Genomic DNA, 23,798 nt, shown 5'->3' with positions numbered 1-23,798 from the left:
ATCTGACAGCCATTTTTTGGCCTTCCACAAAGAACTGTCCCTTTTTAGTCAACAAGGGGACACGAGTACCTATTTTGGTGTGTTACTCCGTTTTGTGTCACTATAAAGTAATATCTGAGGCTGGGTAATTTATAAGAAAAGAGGTTTAATTGGCACATAGTAGACTGTATAAGCATGGTGCCAGCATCTGCTCAGCTTCTGGTGAGACCTCAGGAAGCTTCCAATCATAATGGAAGGCAAAGCAGAAGCCGGCACATCACACGGCGAGGGCAGGAGCAAAAGAGGCAAGAAGGTGCCACATTCTTTTCAACAACCAGATCTCCCATGAACTACCAGAGAACTCACCCATCACCAAGGGGATGGCACTAAACCATTCATGAGGGATCGCTCCCATGATCCAACCTCTCCCACCAGGACCCACCTCCAACATTGAGGATCACATTTCCACATAACATTTGGAAGGGACAAACATCCAAACCAAATCACTTGGGAACAGCACTGTGGGGTATATTAGATTATATTGTTTTTCAAGCAATGGAACACAACTCCAAAATATGTTATAGAAGTTTTCCAAGAAGACTTGCACAATAAAAGCTACAGCACCAGGCATGTTCACTCCATGTCTGTCCCATGGCAGTGGCTAGATACGATATACTTTAGGTAAGAGTAAGAGAACATGGAGAAACTATCTTGTCTAGATGTGGAGGCCAGGGGGGTGAGCATCAGAGGAATCACATTCAAACTGCCAGGTGTTCCTGCCACACACAGTAATGGGGCCAAAAGTCAGAAACAGACAGACATCGCTATCCTCAAACACCTGATGGCCTCTCCAACTTCCAGATGCACACAATAAAATACCCTAATTCCTGTTGGCCCTGTTCGATCATAAGTCCACACTCTGGCCTCCCCAAGACCACTCCCTGAGCTAAAACCAATTTGGTTTCAGCTACTAATATACAATGGTAGGACGAACCCAAAAGTATGAACTATCACACCATGGCATGGGGTGTACTTCTTGGCCATCAAGAATTCAGAGATGTGGCCGGGCACCGTGGCTCATGCATATAATCCCAGCACTTTGGGAGGCTGAGGCAGGCAGATCACTTGAGGTCAGCAGTTCGAAACCAGCCTGGCCAACGTGGTGAAACCCCGTCTCTACTAAAAATACAAAAATTAGCTGGGCGTGGTGGTGAGCACCTGTAATCCCAGCTACTCAGGAGGCTGAGGCAGGAGAATCACTTGAACCCCGGAGGCGGAGTTTGCAGTAAGCTGAGATCGCACCATTGTACTCAGTGTGAGCAACAGAGTGAGACTCCATCTCAAAAAAAAAAAAAAAAAGTATTTAGAGGTGGCGGGGCACAATGGCTCATGCCTGTAATTCCAGCACTTTGGGAGGCTGAGGTGGGCAGATTACCTGGGCCCAGGAGTTTGAGACCAGCCTGGGCAACATGGCAAACCTCATCTCAACAAAAAATACAAAAATTGGCCAGGCGCAGTGGTTCACCCCTGTAATCCCAGCACTTTGGGAGGCTGAGGCGGGCAGATCACCAGGTAAGGAGATCGAGACCACCCTGGCTAACATGGTGAAACCCCATCTCGGCTAAAAGTACAAAAAATTATAATATATAATTATAATATAATATTTATATTATATTATATATAATATTATATATATAATATATAACATAAATATTATATATATAATATATAACATAAATATTATATATAATATATAATATAAATATTATATATAATATATAATATAAATATTATATATAATATATAATATAAATATTATATATAATATATAATATAAATATTATATAATATATAATATTATTATACATTAATATTATACATTATTATTATATTATACATTGTATATATAGTATATTATATAATATATAATATATAGTATATTATATAATATATAATATATTATTATATTATATAATATACATTATTATAATATATAGTATACATTATATATACTATATATTATTATAGTATATATAATATACATTATATATACTATATATTATTATAGTATATATAATATACATTATATATACTATATATTATTATAGTATATATAATATACATTATATATACTATATATTATTATAGTATATATAATATACATTATATATACTATATATTATTATAGTATATATAATGTACATTATATATACTATATATTATTATAGTATATATAATGTACATTATATATACTATATATTATTATAGTATATATAATGTACATTATATATACTATATATTATTATAGTATATATAATGTACATTATATATACTATATATTATTATAGTATATATAATGTACATTATATATACTATATATTATTATAGTATATATAATGTACATTATATATACTATATATTATTATAGTATATATAATGTACATTATATATACTATATATTATTATAGTATATATAATGTACATTATATATACTATATATTATTATAGTATATATAATATACATTATATATAATATATATTATATATTATATATTATATACATTATATATAATACATAAAAATATATTATGTATATTATATATATTTGCATATATATTATATATAATATATAAATTATATATAATATATAATATATAATTTATATATAATACATAATATATATAATTTATATATAATATATTATATATAATTTATATATTATATAATATATATAATTTATATATAATATATTATATATAATTTATATATTATATAATATATAATAATTATATATTATATATTATATCTGCATATATATAATATATATGCAGATATATATTATATATTTATGCAGATATATAGAATATATATCTGCACATATATATATAAAAATCCTATATAAAAATGTATGCAGATATATATAATATATATATCTGCACATATATATAAAAATCCTAATTAGGATTTTTTTCAGCTACCTGCCAACCTCAAGTGAGAGCCCCAGATCATACCCTTTCCATAAGGCTTAGCACCCCTCCTGTGAAACCTCTGCAGGAGGCAGGTCTACAGGCTGGGCAGCCATCAATCTCTTACCCTCCAATGTAGGCTGGAGGCTGTATAGCAGGAACAGGTAACCTTAGGTGCCTCCACCTCCCATGACCTCAACAGAAAGTGAGACCCCCATTAACTCAGACCAAATAAAGGGCTAACACTCTGGATGGAAACCCTGAATGAATGCTCTGCTCAACCACTCAAGGTTTCCTGATGCTAACGTGGCTCAGGGCTTGAGACGTCTCAGCCCTGTAGGAGTGCAGGGGTACAATATTTAGTCATCACAACCACTCTGGCAACAGGAGCTAACAGTGCCACCACAAAGTGACAAAAATCCTCAGTTATTACAATACAGTTTGGTATCAGTGTAAACTATGCAAATGTACAGACTGTATGAAAGTTGATCATGTACCTGGTGAGGGACATCTATACAGGCTCTGGGCTGCAAAACCCAACCTACATTACAACATATTTCATGGCCCTGTGCAATGCTGCCTGATGCTGGTGCAAAATTCTTACTGCTGGCTGAAGTCCACCCATCTCCCTAAAGTGTCCCATGGAAAGTGACTATATGGTGGGCCCACACTGAAACCACTGTATCTAAGGGGGACAAATAAAAATAAAGTCTGAACTTTCTGAGCAGACTACCAATTCCCAACATTTTTCAACATTGTTGTCAGCCCAAATAAAAATGAGGCCAGGCACGGTGGCTCACACCTGTAATCCGAGCACTTTGGGAGGCCAAGGCAGGTGGATCGCTTGAGGCCAGAGGTTCGAGACCAGCCTGGTCTACATGGTGAAATCCCATTTCTACTAAAAATACAAAAAAATAAAATAAAATAAAATAAATAAAAATACAAAAAAAAAGAAAAAAATGAACCATGTTTTCCTTTTTCATTTTAGGCTATTATGAATCTCTCTCTCTTCATTTTCAAGACCTCAGTCTTATACAGCAAGGCATACGATATAACAGAAACTCTTTGGCATTTTTAGTTTACTCTGGATATGCTTACTCTTGCATTTATTTGAAGACTTAAAATTTGAATACTTATTTCAATAGTATTTCCTATTCACAAGTGCTAAAGCGACACATATTCTTAGGGACCTATTACTCCCAAGAATAAAAGATGAATTTGGGCCGGGCATGGTGGCTCACGCCTGTAAGCCCAGCACTTTGGGAGGCCTAGGCAGGCGGATCACGAGGTCAGGAGATCGAGATCATCCTGGCTAACACAGTGAAACCCCGTCTCTACTAAAAATACAAAAAATTAGCCAGGCGCGGTGGCGGGTGCCTGTAGTCCGAGCTACTAGGGAGGCTGAGGCAGGAGAATGGCGTTAACTGGGAGGTGGAGCTTGCAGTGAGCCGAGATCACGCTACTGCTCTCCAGCCTGGGCGACAGAGTGAGACTCCATCTAAAAAAAAAAAAAAGATGAATTTGCATCACAGCCCAAGTTAGCAGTTAGCAAGCTTCCCAGAATAGCCCAGGTCTAACTCTCCATTGTTCCAAAATCAAATCTCAGCTCTCAGCCTATTAAAGCCTACATAAAGTCATCTAATTCACGACACAGTGCAACATTAGGTAGCACTGTAGTTATTTCCGTCAGTAAACATTATTGGTTTTTTCTTTTTTTGAGACACAGCCTTGATCTGTCGCCCAGGCTGGAGTGCAATGGTGCGATCTCAGCTCACTGCAACCTCCGCTTTCCGGGTTCAAGCAATTCTCCTGATTCAGCCTCCCTAGTAGTTGGGATCACAGGTGCCCGCCACCATGCCCAGCTAATTTTTGTATTTTTAGTAGAGATGGTGTTTCACCATGTTGGCCAAGCTGATCTCAAACTCCTGACCTCAGGTGATCTGCCTGCCTCGGCCTCCCAAAGTGCTGGGATTATAGGCGTGAGCCACCGTGCCCGGCCTAGTTCTTGTTATTCACAGTAGTTGTGTTCTGTAAAATCTCTGTGAACACTGAATTAGTGGATATTGAACCACTGTTCCTAGGGGAAATGAGAGTGAGATTCCTTCCAGCTTCTGGTCACATTTTTGCAAACTGATCAATACACAACCTTGTTTTACATATGTTTCTGTTTAAAGACACCTTATTTAATACCTATCGTTGATTCATTAATGTTGAACTCAAGGCCAACAGCACCATAACTCAAGCCTGAACAAAGCTCATCTAACATGTATATTTTCTCCACGAGGCTCATCACAGTCTTCTTGGCTGAGGAACATTAGACAGCATTTTAGCACCATACTTGGGGGCCACTGTAAATAGCAAAATCCCCAACAAAAAACACAAAAATGGGCAGGGTGCGGTGGCTCACACCTGTAATCCCAGCACTTTGGGAGGCCGAGGCAGGCAGATCACGAGGTCAGGAGTTCAAGACCAGCCTGGCCAACATGGTGAAACCCCATATCTACTAAAAATACAAAAATTAGCCAGGTGTGGTGGCGGGCGCCTATAATCCCAGCTACTCGGGAGGCTGAGGCAAGAGAATCACTTGAAACCAGAAGGTGGAAGTTGCAGTGAGCCAAGATCACGCCACTGCACTCCAGCCTGAGCAACAAGAGTGAAACTCCGTCTCCAAAAAGAAAAAGCACAAAAATATATAAAAACATGTTACTAAATAGACTGCAAAAAGCATACTTGTTTACAGCATGAGAGCTGAAACAAGCAGGCAGGGTATTGCCTTGTCTGAGCTCTGCTGGGAACATGCGCATTGGGAGGCTCAAATTTTTCCCACGCTGCACATGTCCACAAATGTCGAAGAAAGTGTCAGAGGTATTGATTTGGGGCTTACAAATAAATTTTAGTGAGTAGACAAATTCATAAACACGGAACCCACGAAAAATGAGGATCGACTATATCTGGTTATCAGACCTGAGGCATGAGACACACAAAGTACATGCTACAAAGTTTTCTCTCTTTGCAAAAGTGCTATTATTCTGTATTTCAAGTAGGTAAAATTGTTCTGGTTTTAGCACCTCCTGCACTCCTTTTCCTACCTTGGCAGTTTGTATCTGCCAAATCTTACATCAAGATTTTGCAATCTTGTTCTTACGGTATTGGGGTTTTTTTTTGGGGGGGAGGGTTAATGTGGACAAATCCTAAATGCTACAGATTAGCAGCATTCACTTTACTCTTCTATTAAACACCCACCCATAGCTTCACTAACTTTAGATGAGCTCCCTGAAAGAAGCACAAATGGGCCTCAGTTAACATACCTCGAAGAAATTTCTTAACGCACACATACAAAAAACTTCTCTTTCACCAGGTTCTCATAGCTGCAACAGCTCATCTCACACAGGCAATAAGCAGACACATTGGTATGTTAAAATCACCACACTGTCACAATTTCAGTGACATTAAAATTTTCCCGTGTATTTTATTTTTCCCTCCCGAGCTTACAACTTTTAGTACTTTTGTTAGGTCATGTTCAAAGTTACAAAACAACTTTTACTGTTAACCTACTCATTATTTTACTAAGGCAAAAGCTGCACAGCAAAACTCTCCGAGAGATACCTAGAAGAGACATGAAATAAAATCTCCCTTTGGATTTGTTTTGGCAACCACCAGAGACTGGTAACAGGGCTGCCTCCATAAGGGGTTAAGAGGAATTTCCCACTACAGAATTTTTTTTTTTTTTTTTTTTGGTACAGTTGGGAGCCAGAAGTCTCTCTGTTGTCCAGGCCGGTCTGGAACTCCTGGCCTCAAGCGATCCTCTTACCTCAGCCTCGCAAAGTGCTGGGATTACATAGGTGAGACACCGCGCCCAGCCCAGAACATTTAAAAGTGAAAGTTTTTACATAATTGTCATGTCCTTAAGAAGTGTTAAAATCTTCAGATAAAGTCATAATTTTAAATCAGTTGGGGGATAACAGTAACAACTGTGTTTATGTACCTCTTTCAAAGCTTCAAAGAATTTATAAATAACACAAAATACTTTCAAAGCACATTATTCTCTGTAATTCCTGAAACTCTGTGATGTATTGGAACTGATATTACCACCCTTTTACAAAGGAAAATAAGACACAAAGTTTGAGTATGAGTAACTTATTTCTGGTCATAAAGCTAGTCGGTGACACTGATAGGACTAGAACTCAAGTCTCCAGAAATAATAACCCAGAGCTGTTTTTACTACAACATTCACAGTTTTGGAATGTAGTCCATAGTTATTTATAGCAGAATTATCTTCTTAATTGTACTGTGTTTTGGTCAACATCAAAATTAGTTTGCATTCCCTTCCAAATGGAAAGCAAAGGCAGGCTGCCCAGAAGTGTGAAAAAACGGTGGCAGGGGAAATTAGCCTAGGATTAAACTTTTGCCAAAGTTAAACAACGAATTGAAGGGTTTACATCATTTCCACCGTGGGGCAGATGACTTTTCAGGCCAGATGTAACAGGAAATACAAGAAAAAATTCAAAACTCTCTTGAACGTAAGACAAGAAACTTCTGAAGCAAGTATTTCTAAACCCTTCATTTAAACTGAGAGCATTGGGACTTAGAGATAATAAATAACTTGTCCCAAGATCACACCATAGGGACAGCTTTACTGCTCCGACCCCAAAGGTCTCCTTAAACTGCCCACTCTACTCCCCTCCCAGTCATGCGCAGACTCTTCATTAGATGCAAGCAGGAAACAACGAACAGTACAAGTCGGTGGACTCAGCGAGCAGAGAAAGAGTTAAAGTTTGGTATGCTAACATGGTATGCAAAACTGACCTTCAAATCCTAATAGGCAAATTAATTTTTTTTTTTGTCTTTGACTATTTAGAGGAAACAACTACCAGACTCCTTCTGAGTCGAGGTAGGCTTGGGTATAGAACAAGATATTAAAACTCCACAAACTGGGAGACAGTGCCTTTCAAAGAGAGGGCAACCAGCTGTTGATAAAACCCAGCAGAGCCGCCTCCACTTCCCCCACACCCCTACCCTCCCGCGCCAGGCTGCTGGTTCTTATTAATCACAGAGAAGGGACTACAACTAGCAAACATACAGCACCGACGATCAAAGTGAAACCGATTTTTTAATCATCTAACTTAAACAGACGAACACATGCCAGCAACGTACATAAATACTAATAGCCCCAGCAAGCACTGTCTTCATAACCTAAGACAGTTAAATGTCTCAGGGTGATGAATCAAAGGAGACTTCAAGCAAAACAAAAAGTGAACAGCCCTGTGCTCTTCGGCGAGGCCTGCACTGGGTGCAGGGAGAGTGTGCAGTCCTGTTTCGGGGACGGGGCAGGAAGCACACGAAAAGCGACGGTGCCCCTTCCCGCAGTCCACATCACAGCCCTCCCTGAGGCCGGCGGGGACCGCGGGGATGCCAGGCGCGGGCCTCCTCGCCCGCCCCGCGCCTCCGACTCCCAGGACGTCCTCTGGGAGCCTAGGTGCTTCCGCTCCCACCGGCGCCTCCCGAGCGGCTCGGCGAGGACCCGCCACCTCCTCCCTCCCGCAGGGCATCCCGGTTCTGCTCCGACAACCCACCCCAAGGCCCCTCTCAGGCCAGCCCTCGCCCAGCCCGGGTCCCGCCCCGCCGACCGGGTCAACCGCACTCACCGCCCGGCGGCTCTGGGCGCGCCCGCCTGGGGCCGGCCTGGCCCTGCGGGGGACCCAGGGGCGGGGACGGGACCTGGGGACGCGGGGCGCACCCCGAGGGCGCGCAGACGCACAGGCGCGCTCGCGCCCGAGCCCCCGCACGGGCCCTCGCCAAACACGCACACGCACAAGCACGCGCGGGCCGGGCCGGCGGACGCGAGCGCGGGAGCGCGAGGAATCCCTGGAATGAGGCACCGCCCACCCTGAGCCGGGCTCCGCCAGGCCAGCCAGGCCACGCCCTCGGTCACGCCCCTCACGGAGCAGGTGGGGGCTGAGCCCAGGTGAGCCGGGAGGGAGACAGGGGCGGGGCCTGCCGCGGCAGGGAACGGCCGCTTTCCCTCCCCCGCCAGCTGCGCGCCCTGTGCCAGCTCGCGCCTCCCGGGCCGATGACGGCGCGCTGGGGCAGTGAGGTTTGCCGGGGCGGGCGCTCCCGAGAGGCGCCAGCGGGCAGGGCGAGAGGACATGGCGCACACTGCTGTGGACACGGCATCTCGCACGCCCCCGGCCCCCGAGGCCCCGCCAGGGGACACAGCTCCGTGCAAATGCACAAACACAAACGCACATTTTGTGCGCGCCCAGGTGCGAGCCCAGGTGCCCGCCGGGCTCCCCACGCGCGCACAGTAGGTCCCCGCTCCCGGGGGACAGCACACGGGACGCCGACGTTCACAGTCCGACCAGACCCGTCCCGCGGACCTGCTGCCCTTCCCGCCACACACAGCCCGCCAAGTGTCCGGAGTTCAGCCGAACCTGCGGCACCCACGCCGCCCTCCGCTTCCCCCGACTCGCCGAGCAGCCGAGGAAGGGCGCACCACCCGCCCGCGCCGGTTCGCCGTCCACACCCACTCACCCCCGGAACGAGGCGCACCTTCCCTCCCCCGCCTCCTGGGCCCCGTCGCCCCCTCTCGGCACCCGCATGCCCGAGCCGCGCTCCTCGACGGGCCGACGGCCACGCACCTGAAGGGACAGGTCACACCGGCTGCGGGAGGGGCTGCTCGGCGCCACTGCGCTCAGAACGGCCGCGGCGGTCCAGGGCGCTCCGACGCCGCTCGGTTTCCTCCCATTACAGCATGTTGCACTCCAGCGCTGCACTTCACACTCGCACACGCACACGCGCACAACTCCAGGCGCTCGGCGGCCTCCTTCCCCCGCCTCGCCCGGAGGAGGAAGTCCTAGTAAATCAAAACAGGCTGGGAGGGAGGGAGATCGGAGTGGAAAGAGTCCCCTTCAGCTGCTCACACACCAGTGTTTGCTGTGTTTGGCAAACTCCTGGCGTCCACAACCCGGCCTGCTCTGAAATGTGCCCGGGGAGGGGCAGGGAGGAGGAGGTAAAACGTTTCTAATTGGCGCAGGTTCTTATATTACAGCAGCAGGGCAGACATGTGACCACGAAAAGAAAAGGCCTGTCTTTAATTTTTTCCTGTCTTTCTCTGGGGATTTGGTGGTGGGGGGCCAGGGGATAGAGGCCTGATACCCGCCCCCCGCCATCCCCAGCAACCCTTGCCCTATTGTTTTCTTGTACTGCCACAATTAAGAAAACATTTGCTTAGCATATCCAGCCGCTAACTTAATAAAATAAATAGAGACTGGACTTCCTCTGGTTTGCTTTAAAAGGCTTCATGTTGCTTGCCTTCTGGCTGTTCTCAAACCTCAGTCATTATTAGGAGCCCCTACTGTAAGGGCTTTCCCTGGGAGAGGGCTCTGCTCAAAGGGAATGATAACAATGAAAACAAATACCAGCGTACATTCGTGCTGGAAAAAAAAAAAAAAATGCTTTGCAGTTTTCAAACTGTTTTCCCATCTGTTGCCTCATCTGATCATATCAAGGAACAGCACGGTGTCTCACTGGATCTTAGCCCCTGTTGGATAGTAAAGACAGGTATGCGTAGTTCCATGTTTCAGTGAAATTAAATGGTTTACCTAAAGCAGGTGGAGGTGTTGCCCGAAACTTGGGGCCCCTTGTGAAATGTACTCTCCTCCATTCCATACAGGGCCCCTGGAGATGGGACAACCCAACTGACAAGTCAACCTAGGCATAGATCCCCTGGCTTTCCCGATTCCTGGATTAAAATTCACAGATTAAAGCTTGGAAGGTTCCCAGTCTTCCCAAAGGTATTCTTACATAGACTCTGTTTTAGTCCATCAGTAATCTTAGACTAGGAAAAGAGAAATCCTGAGAAAGACTGTAAATAGGAGATGCATCCTGCCAAACTCAGACAGGGAATGAGGAAGGAATGAGGACTGCCTGGGCAGATTCCAGGAAATGTGGTAACACAGAAAAAGGGTTTTAGATTCAGACAGAATTTGAATCCAAACTCCGCCTCTATTTGTTATAGGACTTGGGGCAAGTTATCAAACCTCAGTTTTCTCATCTGTAAAACAGAGATAATGCTTCTTACTTCGAAGAGCCGGTGTGGGGTTACAGGCTTCGCAGAGACGTTTAATGAATATTCACATCTTCCTTCTCTTCTGACTTAAATCCAGTCCAGGTGGGCACCTTATAAACAGAGGAAAATGAAATGCCCAGACAATGCAAATGAATAATGATAACAATAATAGTGCAACTGCATATTTATAAAAATGGCCCACGGTTTACAAAGTGTTCCCACATATTATTATCTCATTTGATCTTTATGACAACATTGCCATTTGTTTGCTGCTAAATGATTTCCATTTTGGGTCAGTGCGGAGGTCCTAAAGCTGCCTCTTTAATTTCCATCACTGCTTGGAGCGAACCTTACTCTGCAAATAAATCATGGGGACAGAAGACCTTTTCTCATGGATGTGACCAGTCTTCGACCTTTGCAAGGATTAATCTCACTCTTTGCCTTACATCAGCATTAGCGTGACTTAGCTCTGGCAACATCTAAGCCTGGTCGTTTTAGTCTGGCTCTTTTAGTTGTGCAAAGGAGAGACACACTCAAGTTACCACTGCAAGAAAAAAGGGGGGTTGTTTTAAAGGTCTAGGGGGACTGGAAGTGGAACATGGCAGACACATAGAATATTATACAGTAACCTAAATTAAAATGACTTACAGTGACCTGCAACAATACAGACGCATCTTGACAATGTTAACTGAAAAAATTAAGTCCCAAAAGATTACATACAGCATAATACTCTATTTGTAATGTTAAAAATAAAATTAAAAATAATTTTAGCGGTACATATATCTGCAATAAAATGATATAAAAAACAAGTCAGGGCCAGCCTGGCCAACATGGCAAAGCCCATCTCTACTAAAAATACAAAAAAAAAAAGGTCAGGCATGGTGGCTCACACCTGTAATCCCAGCACTTTGGGAGGCCAGGGTGGGTGAATCACGAGGTCAGGAGTTCAAGTCCAGGCTGGCCAACATGGTGAAACTCTGTCTCTACTAAAAATACAAAAATTAGCCAGATGTGGTGGCACACTGCTGTAATCCCAGCTACTCAGGAGGCTGAGTCAGGAGAATTGTTTGAACCCTGGAGGCTGCGGTAAGCCGAGATCATGCCATTGCAGTCCAGCCTGGGGGACAGAGTGAGACTCCGTCTCAAAACAAAACAAAAAAATTAGCTGGGGATGGTAGTGCGTACCTGTAGTGCCACCTACTCAGGAGGCTGAAGCAGGAGAATCGCTTGAACCCGGGAGGCAGAGGTTGCAGTGAGTCGAGATGACACCACTGTACTCCAGCCTAGGCGACAGAGCTGAGTCTCAAAAAATAAAATAAAATAAAAATTGAGGGGATGATGATGCCAGGATTACCAGGGTGGGGGTGGGGGCAGGCATGGGATTGGATGGGAGGAAACCATTTGGTTAAACATTGTTATCTAGGTCCTAGTTTGGTAGGTTCACAGGTTCTCTATTAAAAATAACTACCTAGGCCAGGCGCAGTGGCTCATGCCTGTATTCCCAGCACTTTGGGAGGCCAAAGCGGGTGCATTGCTTTAGCTCAGGAGTTTGAGACCAGCCTGGGCAACACGGGGAAACCCCATCTCTACAAAAAAATCCAAAAATTAGGTGGGTGTGGTGGCACATGCCTGTAAGTCCCAGCTACTTGGGAGGCTGAGATGGTAGGATCACCTGGGTCCAGGAAGTTGAGGCTACGGTGATCTGTGTTGATACCACTACATTCCAGCCTGGGTGACAGAGTGAGACCCTGTCTCAAAAAAAACAAAAACAAAAAACTTCAGTGATGGTTGTACAGTAGTGTGAATGTACTTAATGCCATACTGAACTAAACACTTCAAAATGGTTAAAGTGGTACATTTTATGTTATGTATATTTTACCACAAGTTTAAAAAATATATAAGGAACATAACTGGGCAAATCAAAAAGAAAACAATACTAATTAAGTAGCTAATAAATAAAGGTAGGCTGTACATAGACCACTGATGAGTATATATTTCAACCCAAGGATTTTATAAATGCACCAGATGTGTATTTTAAAAACAAAATAATCAAGGGAGTGACTGAGTGGAGGTAGCAAAGACACAAGATTGGCCCAGAGTTGATCGTTGTTGAAGCTGAGTGATGGGTGCAGAGGAGGGTGTTGAGGTTAGCCCCTCAGTGGGGGACAAGGGGGGGTTACACTACTCTATCTGCTCTTACATGTTTGGATTGTTTCATAGCAAAACATTTTATTTTATTTTTATATTTTTATTTTTATTTTTTTATTTATTTTTGAGATGGAGTCTCACTCTGTTGCCCCGGCTGGAGTGCAGTGGCACGATCTCGGCTCACTGCAACCTCCACCTCCCAGGTTCAAGCAATTCTCCTGCCTCAGCCTCCTGAGTAGCTGGGATCACAGGCATGCACCACCGTGCCCAGCTAATTTTGTATTTTTAGTAGAGATGGGGTTTTACCATGTTACCCAGGCTAGTCTCAAACTCCTGACCTCAGGTTATCAACCCGCCTCGGGCTCCCAAAGTGCTGGGATTACAGGTGTGAGCCACCGCGCCTGGCCTATTTTTTATTTTTATTTTGAGACGGAGTCTCGCTCTGTCACCCAGGCTGGAGTGCAGTGGCTTAAACTCGGCTCACTGCAACCTCCACCTCCCGGGTTCAAGTAATTCTCCTGCCTCAGCCTCTTGAGTAGCTAAGATAGCAGGCGCCTGCCACCACACCCAGCTAAGTTTTGTATTTTTAGTAGAGATGGGGTTTTACCATGTTGACCAAACTGGTCTCGAACTCCTGACCTCAAGTGATCCTCAATCACCTCCCGGACTGAGGTGATTCTCCACTTCTGCCTCCCAATGTGCTGGGATTACAGGCATGAGCCACCGCACCCGGCCCTGTTTCATTGTAAAACATTGTAAAAAGGAAAATGAAAAAAAAAAGTGCAGAGTAGGAAGGACGTGTTGTGGCTGTGTTGTGCTCTCACCCATCGACTACACAGCTTCTCGGTTTCCCTTTTGCTCTGTTTCTTTGCGCGTCCTCCCCAATCTAGTTCTTTCTTATCTCTCTGCCAAGGACTTTCCTCATAGCTTTGGCTCCCTTATTACTCTCTCTATTACCCCTTTTAGCTTTTGCCCCCATATGTAACTGACTCCTTCCGTATCTTCATAGTTCAAATTGCTCAGAGAATCTGATTCTTCTCTTTCTTCTTCCTGTTCTTCTTCCTCTTCCTCCTCCTCTTTTTCCTCTTCTTCCTCTTCCTCTTACACTTCCTCCTCCTGCCCCTCCTCCCTCTCCTCTTCTCCTTCCTCTTCTCCTTCCTCTTCTCCTCCCTCCTCCTTCTCTTCCCTCCTCTCTTCCTCCCTCCTCCTTCTCCTCCCTCTCCTTCTCCTTCTCCCCCTCCTCCTTCTCCTTTTCTTCCTCCCTCTTCTCCTCCTTCTCCTTCTTCTCCTCCTCCTTTTTTTCTTCTTCTCCTCCTCCTCCTTTTTTTCTTCTTCTTCTCCTCCTCTTCCTTCTCCTTCTTCTTCTTCTCACTCCATCACCCAGGCTGGAGTGAAGTGGTGCAATCTCAGCTCACTGCAGCCTCAACCTCCCAGGCTCAGGTGGTTCTCCCACCTCAGCCTCCTGAGTAGCTGGGACTACAGGCGTATACCACCATGCCCAGCTAATTTTTTGTATTTTTAGTAGTGATGGGGTTTCACTGAGTTGCCCAGGCTGGTCTTGAACTCCTGGGCTGAAGCGATCATCCCACCTCAGCTTCTTAAAGTGCTGGGACTACAGGCGTAAGCCACCACGCCCAGCCTGATTCTTCCCTTTCCACTAATCCGTAGAAATGATTGCCGGCTGATCTCCCTGGAAGCCACACAGCCATGAGGGTCAGTGAAGTCAAGCACAGTCCAGTGATGAGAAACATGGTCCATGTGGGCGTGGGGTGGAATGGCTCTAAGATGGGCACAACCAATGCCACATGTGGAAGGGGCTAAGGAGTTCAGTTCATCAGTTAACAATTTCTCAAGGCTGTTCAATGGGTGAGTGTTATAAAAAAAAGTTTTCCCTTCCACGCCAATTGCCAATAAGTAGTTTATATTCCAGTTTGTCCTCCCATGTCATACTTCTAAGGGGCAAATAAGGGGAATATCAACAGCTGCCAATCTGAACTGCTTGCAGTACATATAGACTTCTACTGTTGCCCTCACTGCACTAACCTGGCTGTGGAAAATGTGTTTTTCTACTCCATATCCCTTTGCTTATGATGTACTTTCATGAATCTCTCCTGTTTTCTTCTCTTCACTCTGACTTGTTCCACAAAAAGCACTGAGGAATCAGAAGATGTGGGTTCTAGTTCAGACTCCTCTCTAGGTGACAAAGTGAGTCATTGTATAAATCTGCATCTTCCAAGTCTCCCCCTCTGTGGGGAGCTGAGACCAGATCAGGTTTGGCAAACAGGTTTCCTTTTGAGCACCTGCTCTGCCTGGAGCCCTCTCTTGAGAAGGGCTCTGGCAGCACAGTTGAGGCTTAGTGACAAAGTGTCAAGATTGATTCTTAATGTCTGCTATGGGCAGGGAATAAGAATGAGTGAACCTGGCCCGGTGCAGTGGCTCATGCCTGTAATCTCAGCACTTTGGGAGACTGAGGCGGGCGGATCACTTGAGGTCAGGAGTTCGAGACCAGCCTGGCCAACATGGTGAAACCTTGTCGCTACTAAAAGTACAAAATTAGCCAGGCATGGTGGAATGTGCCTGTAATCCCAGCTACTTGGGAGGTTGAGGCAGGAGAATTGTTTGAACCTGGGAGGTGGAGTTTGCAGTGAGTTGAGATCGTGCCGCTGCACTCCAGCCTGGCAGCCTGGGCGACTCTGTCTCAAAAAAAAAAAAAAAAAAGGAAAAGAAAAAAAAGAAAAGAATGAGTGAACCAGATGTTTGCCATTTTTGGTGGAGGAGCGCTAAAAATCCCATCTAGCAATAACTTCTTTCTTTTCTCATAGTGTGACAACAGGTGCATTTCTACTTTTCTGGGAACCAAAGTACTCAGTGGAAAAACAAAATGATCTTATTTCAGGGAGAGAGGAAAGAATAAGAAATAATCTAAAATAATAATAATAACTAATGTTTGAGGAGCACTCGCTATGTTTCAGGCACCACTCGAAGTGCTTTACGACAAGTATCGAATTTTGGCCTCATAACAATGCTATTGTAAGGTAGGAATTATAGGCATCCTCCTTATGCACACAAAGAAAATGAAACATGTAGACATTAAATTACTTGTCCAAGGTCTTAAAGACAGTAAGAGTGCAACTAGAATTAAACCCTGGTGGTCCAATTCCAGAGTCCACCTGCTTATGCCCCTCACTCCTCAGGATTGCCTACAGACTAATTGCATCCGGCATCCCCTGAGAGCCTGCTAGAAATGCAGGCTTGCAGGACCCACCCAGACCTGCTGAATTGGATCTGCATTTCAGCAAGCTTCCCAAGTGACTCATATTCACACTGCACTGAGAAGCAACTGCTTGCTAACAGATGTTACTATTACTATTATTATTTCAGACAGGGTCTTGCTCTGTTCCCCAGACTGGTGTAGTGGTGCAATCTCTGCTCACTGTAGCCTCCACCGCCAGGGCTTCAGTGATGCTCACACCTCAGCCTTCCGAGGAGCTGAGACTACAAGCATGTGCCACCACACTAGGCTAATTTTTGTATTTTTTTCTAGAGACAAAGTTTTGCCATGTTGCCCAGGCTGGTCTCAAACTCCTGGACTCAAGTGATTCTCCCGCCTTGGCTTCCCAAAGTGCTGGATTACAGGCATAAGCCACTGTACCTGGCCTATTTCTTTTTTTTAAATTTATTTATTTTTATTTATTTTTTATTTTTTTGAGACAGAGTCTAGCTCTATCGCCCAGGCTGGAATGTGATGGTGCGATCTCGGCTCACAGCAACCTCCACCTCCCAGGTTCAAGCAATTCTCCTGCCTCAGCCTCCTGAGTAGCTGGGATTACAGGTGTGCACCTCCACACCCGGCTAATTTTTCTATTTTTAGTAGCGACAAGGTTTCTCCATGTGGGTCAGGCTGGTCTCGAACTCCCAACCTCAGGTGATCCGCCCACCTGGACCTCCCAAAGTGCTGGGATTACAGGCGTGAGCCACTGCGCCCAGCCCCTGGCCTATTTCTTATAATCACATGTGAATCTGCAACTATTTCAAAAGAAAAAAAATGAAATATTATGTAGGTTTTATTTTTCCTACTTTTGTTGTTGAGGAAACAGAGCTTTGAAGAAGCTAAATAAGCAGCCCACTTGGTAATTCAACCTATGTATTGAGGCCATACCTGCTGTGTGTAAGACACTGCTCTCAGCACTGAATTTCCAGCAGTGAACAAATCTTGCCCTTGTTGAGCTATCATTCTAGTGTGGGTACTCAGAGTTCAAACCCACATCTGGGTGCCAAGTCCTCTACTGTTCAGAAATATGGTCACAGACTCAGAAAGTAGTAAATAGTAAAGCTACACAAGGTTTAAATATTTGCAAAATGTCTATACAAGTGTATATGAAGGCATTAACAGTGCTAAGTACACAGTAAGCACTCAATAAAAATTAATCCCCTTCCTTTCTTTCTTGCAGTTGCCTCAGAGCCTGGAAGGAAGCTCATCTCCACTGTGGCCCAACTGAATGGAGTCCACAATGGGCCCATTGTGAGTAGTTGTGACCTGAGCTTCATGCCCCTTTGGCAATTAGTCGAAGAGCTGTGATTGAGGGCGATGTCCCCAGGTCTGGAGATGGACCCTTTTAAACCTGACAGGGAGGCCAGGCACGGTGACTCACGCCTGAAATCCCAGCACTTTGGGAGGCCGAGGTGGGCAGATCACCTGAGGTCAGGAGTTCGAGACCAGCCTGGCCAACATGGTGAAACCCTGTCACCACTAAAAATACAAAAATAGCCAGGTATGGTGGCAGGTGCCTGTGATCTCAGCTACTCGAGAGTTAGAGGCAGGAGAATCGCTTGAACCTGGGAGGAGAAGGTTGCAGTGAGCTGAGATCGCGCCATTGCACTCCAGCCTGGGAGACAAGAGTGAGACTCCGTCTCAAAAAAAAAAAAAAAAACTTGCCAGGGAGTTGGTGGTGTGTGTTCCTCTGAATGTCAGTTCTTTTCACAGCATGGCTCTGAAAAAGTTCCCTTAAGCAAGACCAAATTTATGGCCAGAAGGATTGCTCAGACCCAGACACCTGAGTGGCATCTAACACTATTCTAAAGATTGACTTTGTCCTCACACAAGGAATTTTCCTTTAAATACTATAAGAACAATTCAACATGCAATATATTCTTGCTGTCTTTCCTATAAATAAACTTCACTAGGCTGGGACGGGAAATAAAAGCCTTTTTCAACACACTAAAAAATTGTTGCAGATGCTGGATTCAAAGCCAGTCAGAATTTGGCCACAGCTCACTAGCTGCTCTCAGACAGAGAGTGGTTTGAATGAGGAAACTTACCGAGAATGAACGTGTGTTTTCTTCCATAGGTGGAATACAACAACACTCCAGAGTGAAATTCTTCCAACTGGGATTGCCCTGTTACCCTGTCTCTCTCTCTTTTTTTTTCTTTCTTTCTTTCTTTTTTTTTTTTTTTATGAGACAGATTCTCACTCTGTTGCCCAGGCTGGAGCCCAGTGGTGCGATCTTGGCTCACTGCAACCTCCACCTCCCGGTTCAAGTGATTCTTCTGCCTCAGCCTCCAAAGTAGCTGGGATTACAGGCGCATGCCACCACACCCGGCTAATTTTTGTATTTTTAGTAGAGATAGAGTTTCACCACGTTGCCCAAACTGGTCTCGAACTATTGACTGCAAGAAAGGAAGAAAGGAAGGAGGGAGGGAGGGAGGGAGGGAAAGAAGGAGGAAGGAAAGACAAGGTTATTGGGTGCCAAGTGTGTGCAGTGTTGAACATTCTCATTTAATGCAGTGTGATCCTATGAAAAAGATTGTCCCATTATACAGATGAGAGAACAGGGGCTCAGAGAGGGTAGGACATTTGCATGAGCAGTACAACACTAGGATGCAAACCAGCTGGTCCAACTTCTCATTGAACAATCTTTCAATAATACCACTAAATTCACTCAGAAAAGACCTTTGGAGAATCTCTAAATAAATAATTGCATTTGGCAGGGCGCAGTGGCTCAAGCCTATAATCCCAGCACTTTGGGGCACAATGGCTCAAGCTTGTAATCCCAGCACTTTGAGATGCCGATGTGGGTGGATCACCTGAGGTCATGAGTTCAAGACCAGCCTGGCCAACATGGCAAAACTCCATCTCTACTAAAAATACAAAAATTAGCCAGGTGTAGTGGCACACACCTATAGTCCCAGCTGCTCTAGAGGCTGACGCAGAGAATCGCTCGAACCTGGGATGCAGGATGCAGTGAGTCAAGATCACACCACTGCACTCCAGCCTGGGCGACAGAGTGATAGTTCATCTCAAAAAAATAAATAAATAAAATAAAATAAATTGGCTGGGCACAGTGGCTCATGCCTGTAATCCCAACATTTTAGGAGGCCAAGGTGGGTGGATCACGAGGTCAGGAGTTCAAGACCAGCCTGGCCAGCATAGTGAAACCCCATCTGTACTAAAAATACAAAAAATTAGCCGGGAGTGGTAGTGGGCGCCTGTAATCCCAGCTACTTTGGAGGCTGAGACAAGAGAATCGCTTGAACCCGGGAGGTGGAGGTTGCAGTGAGCCGAGATTGCGCCTTTGCACTCCAGCCTGGGCGACAGTGTGAGACTTCATCTCAAAAAAAAAGAAAAATGAAAAACAAAAAGAAAAAAAATTGTATCTACTTTCTTACAAAACTGCTTCCATTCTGAAGGGAAACGTCTCCTCCTGGTTTCCCATCCTCTCTGCACCACCACATGGAGCTGGAATTTGCTGGGGTTTGAATGTCAGCGCCATGTTTACCAAAGGATGGGAAGCCCCTGGCACAAGAAACTTGCTGATACGTTGGTACTGGATGGACCTGAGTTCAAACCTGGGTCCTACCTGCCCAAGCCTCTATTTCCTCACCTATATGATGGGGATGACTCCTACTTAGAAAAGTGTGTGTATGCATTAGAACAGCCACATAATCAGTAAAAGTGGGTCCCAGGTCAAAGTCATGTGAGCCCCCACTGCATGTAGTGCTGCTGGATTACCCAGCAAGCAGGCTATGTCTGTATTTAGGGCACCACAATGTACAAAATGATTTTTGAAATAATTTGATATATATAACTAAATGACCAGATTAGTCATCTTGGGTAAAATCAGATCTTCTTTAGACTATTTTATAGTTTAATATCCTTCTAAGTTACATATATAAGGAGACATCATCATCTTTCCAGGACATAGAGGCTTTAAAACCTCAAATTCCACAGGGCACAGTGGCATGTCCCTGTAGTCCCAGCTACTTGGGAGGCTGAGACAGGAGGATCATTTGAGCCCAGGAGGTCGAGGCTGCAGTGAGCCATGATGGTGCCCCTGCATTCCAGCCTGGGTGACAGAGACCCTGTCTCTAAAAAAATTAATAATAATAATAAAAGACTCAAAAAAGTGAAGTGCCCTGCTACTTTAGACCAAAAAGAAACCCTCTCCTCCTTACAGCAGTAAGGGAAATGGGTCTAGGTCCCAAATAAATGAGATTTTAGTACAGACGGGGGAAAAGGAGAGCAAGGATATGTTTGTTTTTATTTCCAGAGTGGGAGAGAGGCTTTCCAAAGACTAGGAAGCTGATGCCCCATGGCAGTGGGTAATGTCATATCTAGATCTTTGAGGCTGCTACAAAAGCCACAGTGACGCCCAGTCCAGCTTCCACATGTCTCCCCTGCCTGCCCCTCCTCTCCCCAGGGACTTTATGTGAATCTTGGGGTTGCACTGTGAGGGGTCTCAATCTAATTAGGGCATTTTTTTTTTTTTTTTTTTTTTTGAGATGGAGTCTCACTCTGTTGCTCAGGCTGAAGCACGATCTCGGCTCACTGCAACCTCTCCCTCCTGGGTTCAAGCAATTCTCATGCCTCAGCCTCCCACATAGCTGGTATTACAGGCATGCATCACCATGCCGGGCTAATTTTTGTATTTTTAGTGGAGACAGCATTTCGCCATGTTGCCCAGGCTGGTCTCAAACTTCTGACCTCAGGTGATCCGCCCGCCTTGGCCTCCCAAGGTGCTGGGATTACAGGTGTGAGCCACCACACTTGGCCCATTAGGGCAATTCTTCTTCCTTCCTCCATGTCTCCCTTTCTTCCTTCCTCTCTTTCTTCCTTCATCCCTTTTTTTGCTCTCTTCTTTCCCTTTTTCCTTCTTTCCTTCCTCCCTCCCTCCCTGCCTTCCTCCCTTTCTTCTTTCTTTCCTCCCTCCCTTTTTCCCTCTCTCTCTCCCTCCCTGCCTTCCTTCCTTCTGTCTAGAGCACCATCTGTTTGCCATTTACATTCTAGATGTTGATGTTACAACTGTCAGTAAGACAAGCAAGGTTTCACTCTCATGGAGCTTCTCCTCTAACAGGGAGGTGTTGGGGAAGAGGTGGGGAGAGAGACCGTTAGCCAGGAAACATAATTTAAGTCATGTAAGTTAACATAAAAGAGATCATTCAAAATAATGAAAAAAGACCACTTAAAATAATAACAAGTGCTATGAAGAAAATAAAACAGAGCAATGAAATACAGGGTGATGAGTTGTGGCAGCAGAATAGCATCACTCCAGTAGGGTGATCAGGGAGGGCCTCTTTAAGGAGGTGACATTTGAGCTGAGGCCTGAATGATGACAAGGAGACAGCCATGCCACAATCTAGGGGAAAAAGATTTCCAGGCAGAAAGAATAGCAAGCACAAAGACTCTGGGATGGGAACACAGTTGCCATGATGGAAGGATGGAGGGAAGGCCTAGGTGGCTGGACCATAGGAAATAGGGGTTGGGGGGACAAATTCAAGAAAAATCTGGGAAATGGTCCAGCTGTGGTAAGGAGCTCTGACTTTATTCTACATGCCAAGGGAAGCCACTCGAGGGAGTTTAGGGATTAGGGTAACATAATTTGAGTTTTGTTTTTTTTTTTTTTTTTTTGAGGTGGAGTCTTGCTCTGTCGTCCAGGCTGGAGTGCAGTGGTACGATCTTGGCTCACTGCAACCTCCACCTCCTGGGTTCAGGCATTTCTCCTGCCTCAGCCTCTGGAGTAGCTGGGACTACAGGCGCCCGCCACCATGCCCGGCTAATTTTTGTATTTTTGGTATAGGCAGGGTTTCACCATATTGGCCAGGCTGGTCTTGAACCCCTGACCTCAAATGATCTACCCACCTTGGCCTCCCGAAGTGCTGGGATTACAGGCATGAGCCACTGCACCAAGCCTATGTGAGTTCTTAAAAGAGCTCTCTGATGGCTGTGTGGAGAATAGACTGTCGGTGGGGCACAGACAGATGCCTGAGGCCTTTTACCCTTCTGCAGGGACCTGGCTGAAGCATAATGCTAGTAACAGCTATTCATCTGGAAGGGGGTGTTGCATGACTCAGCATCCAGGCCTTATAAGGAGTTTTTGGAGGGGGGGAGGGTTCCTGAGTTTTTTTGTTTTTTTTTTTTGAGACAGAGTCTTGCTCTGTCACCCAGGCTGGAGTACAGTGGCACCATCTCGGCTCACTGCAAACTCTGCCTCCTGGGTTCACACCATTCTCCTGCCTCAGCCTCCCAAGTAACTGGGACTGCAGGCGCCCACCACCACGCCCAGCTCATTTTTTTTTGTATTTTTAGTAGAGACAGAGTTTCACCGTGTTAACCAGGATGGTCTCGATCTCCTGACCTCGTGATGCATCCGCCTCGGCCTCCCAAAGTGCTAGGATTACAGGCGTGAGCCACTGCGCCCGGCCGGGGGGGTCCTGAGATTTTTAAATTTTCCTTTACAAGTCTAAACAGGTATTCTGGAAGAGCAAGTGGCTCTCCTCCAAGTAGTGACTCAGGGACCGAAGATCCTTCTATCTTGTGCCTCTGCCAGCCTCTAGGGCCCCAGAGTTCATTGCAAGACCCTCTTTAGCCAGCAAGCAGCTGGAGAAAGAGCATGGAGAAGGCACACGTCCTTCCTCATTATGTGGGCCAGCACACAACACTTTATATTCCATTGGTGAGAACCAGTCACATGGCCTCACTGAATGAAGGCGGGCTAGGAAATGTAGTCCCTGGGTGGGCAGCCACTTCCCATCACCGGCTCTGTGGAAAGAGAACACGGGCCTTTGGTAACCAGCTGGTCATCTCTGTCAGCAAACCTTCTGGAAGGAACGTGAGGCACCCGGGACGACAACTTGGCTTTTGGCCTGAGGAGAGATGAAAGGTGATCCTTAACCAAAATGGGAAGTTGGGGGAGGAGCAGAATTATCCTTGGGGCAGAACCAGGAGTTCCATTTTGCACGTAGTGTGAGCTGTCTGAGAGACATCTGAAAGGAGACATTGGGAGGGAAACTGGATATATGAGACGGGTACAGAGGTGGGGTCCAGACTAAAGACTTAAATGTGCATTTTCCCGTTCACCCAGTGGCTTCTGATCCTGACAGCTCCTCTTATAGTCATATGGGCCCTTCACTGCCTTTGACGCTGAGTGCACTAATTACATTGGTGTAATTCACTCCTCTATTAGAAAGAATGTTTGTAATTCTCTTACTCACTAAAAGATAGCTCTATTACATGCAGCCACTCATTCAACATGTAGTTCATTGAGTGTCTACTGTGTGCTGGGCACTCATAATTAGCAGGGAAGAAGATCTACTCTCTGCCTAATGAAGACTGCATTCTAGTAGGAAAAGACAGATAATA

General features: G+C 45.1%; 1 protein-coding gene and 1 long non-coding RNA gene across 3 annotated transcripts in view; one reads left to right on the top strand and one right to left on the bottom strand.

Moving 5' to 3' along the window:
- Window positions 1–9,927, bottom strand: part of VGLL4 (vestigial like family member 4) — a 168,082-nt gene extending 158,155 nt beyond the window's left edge. Inside the window, exon 1 of one of the 2 annotated variants that reach the window (XM_054481316.2) lies at window positions 9,584–9,927. The gene's annotated coding sequence lies outside the window, so the exon portion shown is untranslated. Of the gene's footprint in view, window positions 1–8,590; window positions 8,725–9,583 lie in introns of those variants that run through there. The other variant, XM_054481315.2, reaches the window with a different exon arrangement.
- Window positions 8,804–10,217, top strand: LOC134739166 (uncharacterized). The gene is made up of 2 exons (XR_010125698.1): window positions 8,804–8,910; window positions 9,348–10,217. It is a non-coding gene; the product is annotated as an uncharacterized LOC134739166 (long non-coding RNA).
- Window positions 10,218–23,798: the final 13,581 nt, after the last annotated feature.

Source organism: Pongo pygmaeus, chromosome 2 (genome assembly GCF_028885625.2).
Source record: "Pongo pygmaeus isolate AG05252 chromosome 2, NHGRI_mPonPyg2-v2.0_pri, whole genome shotgun sequence".
NCBI lineage: Eukaryota > Metazoa > Chordata > Mammalia > Primates > Hominidae > Pongo > Pongo pygmaeus.
This window is presented reverse-complemented; position numbering and strand designations above follow the sequence as displayed.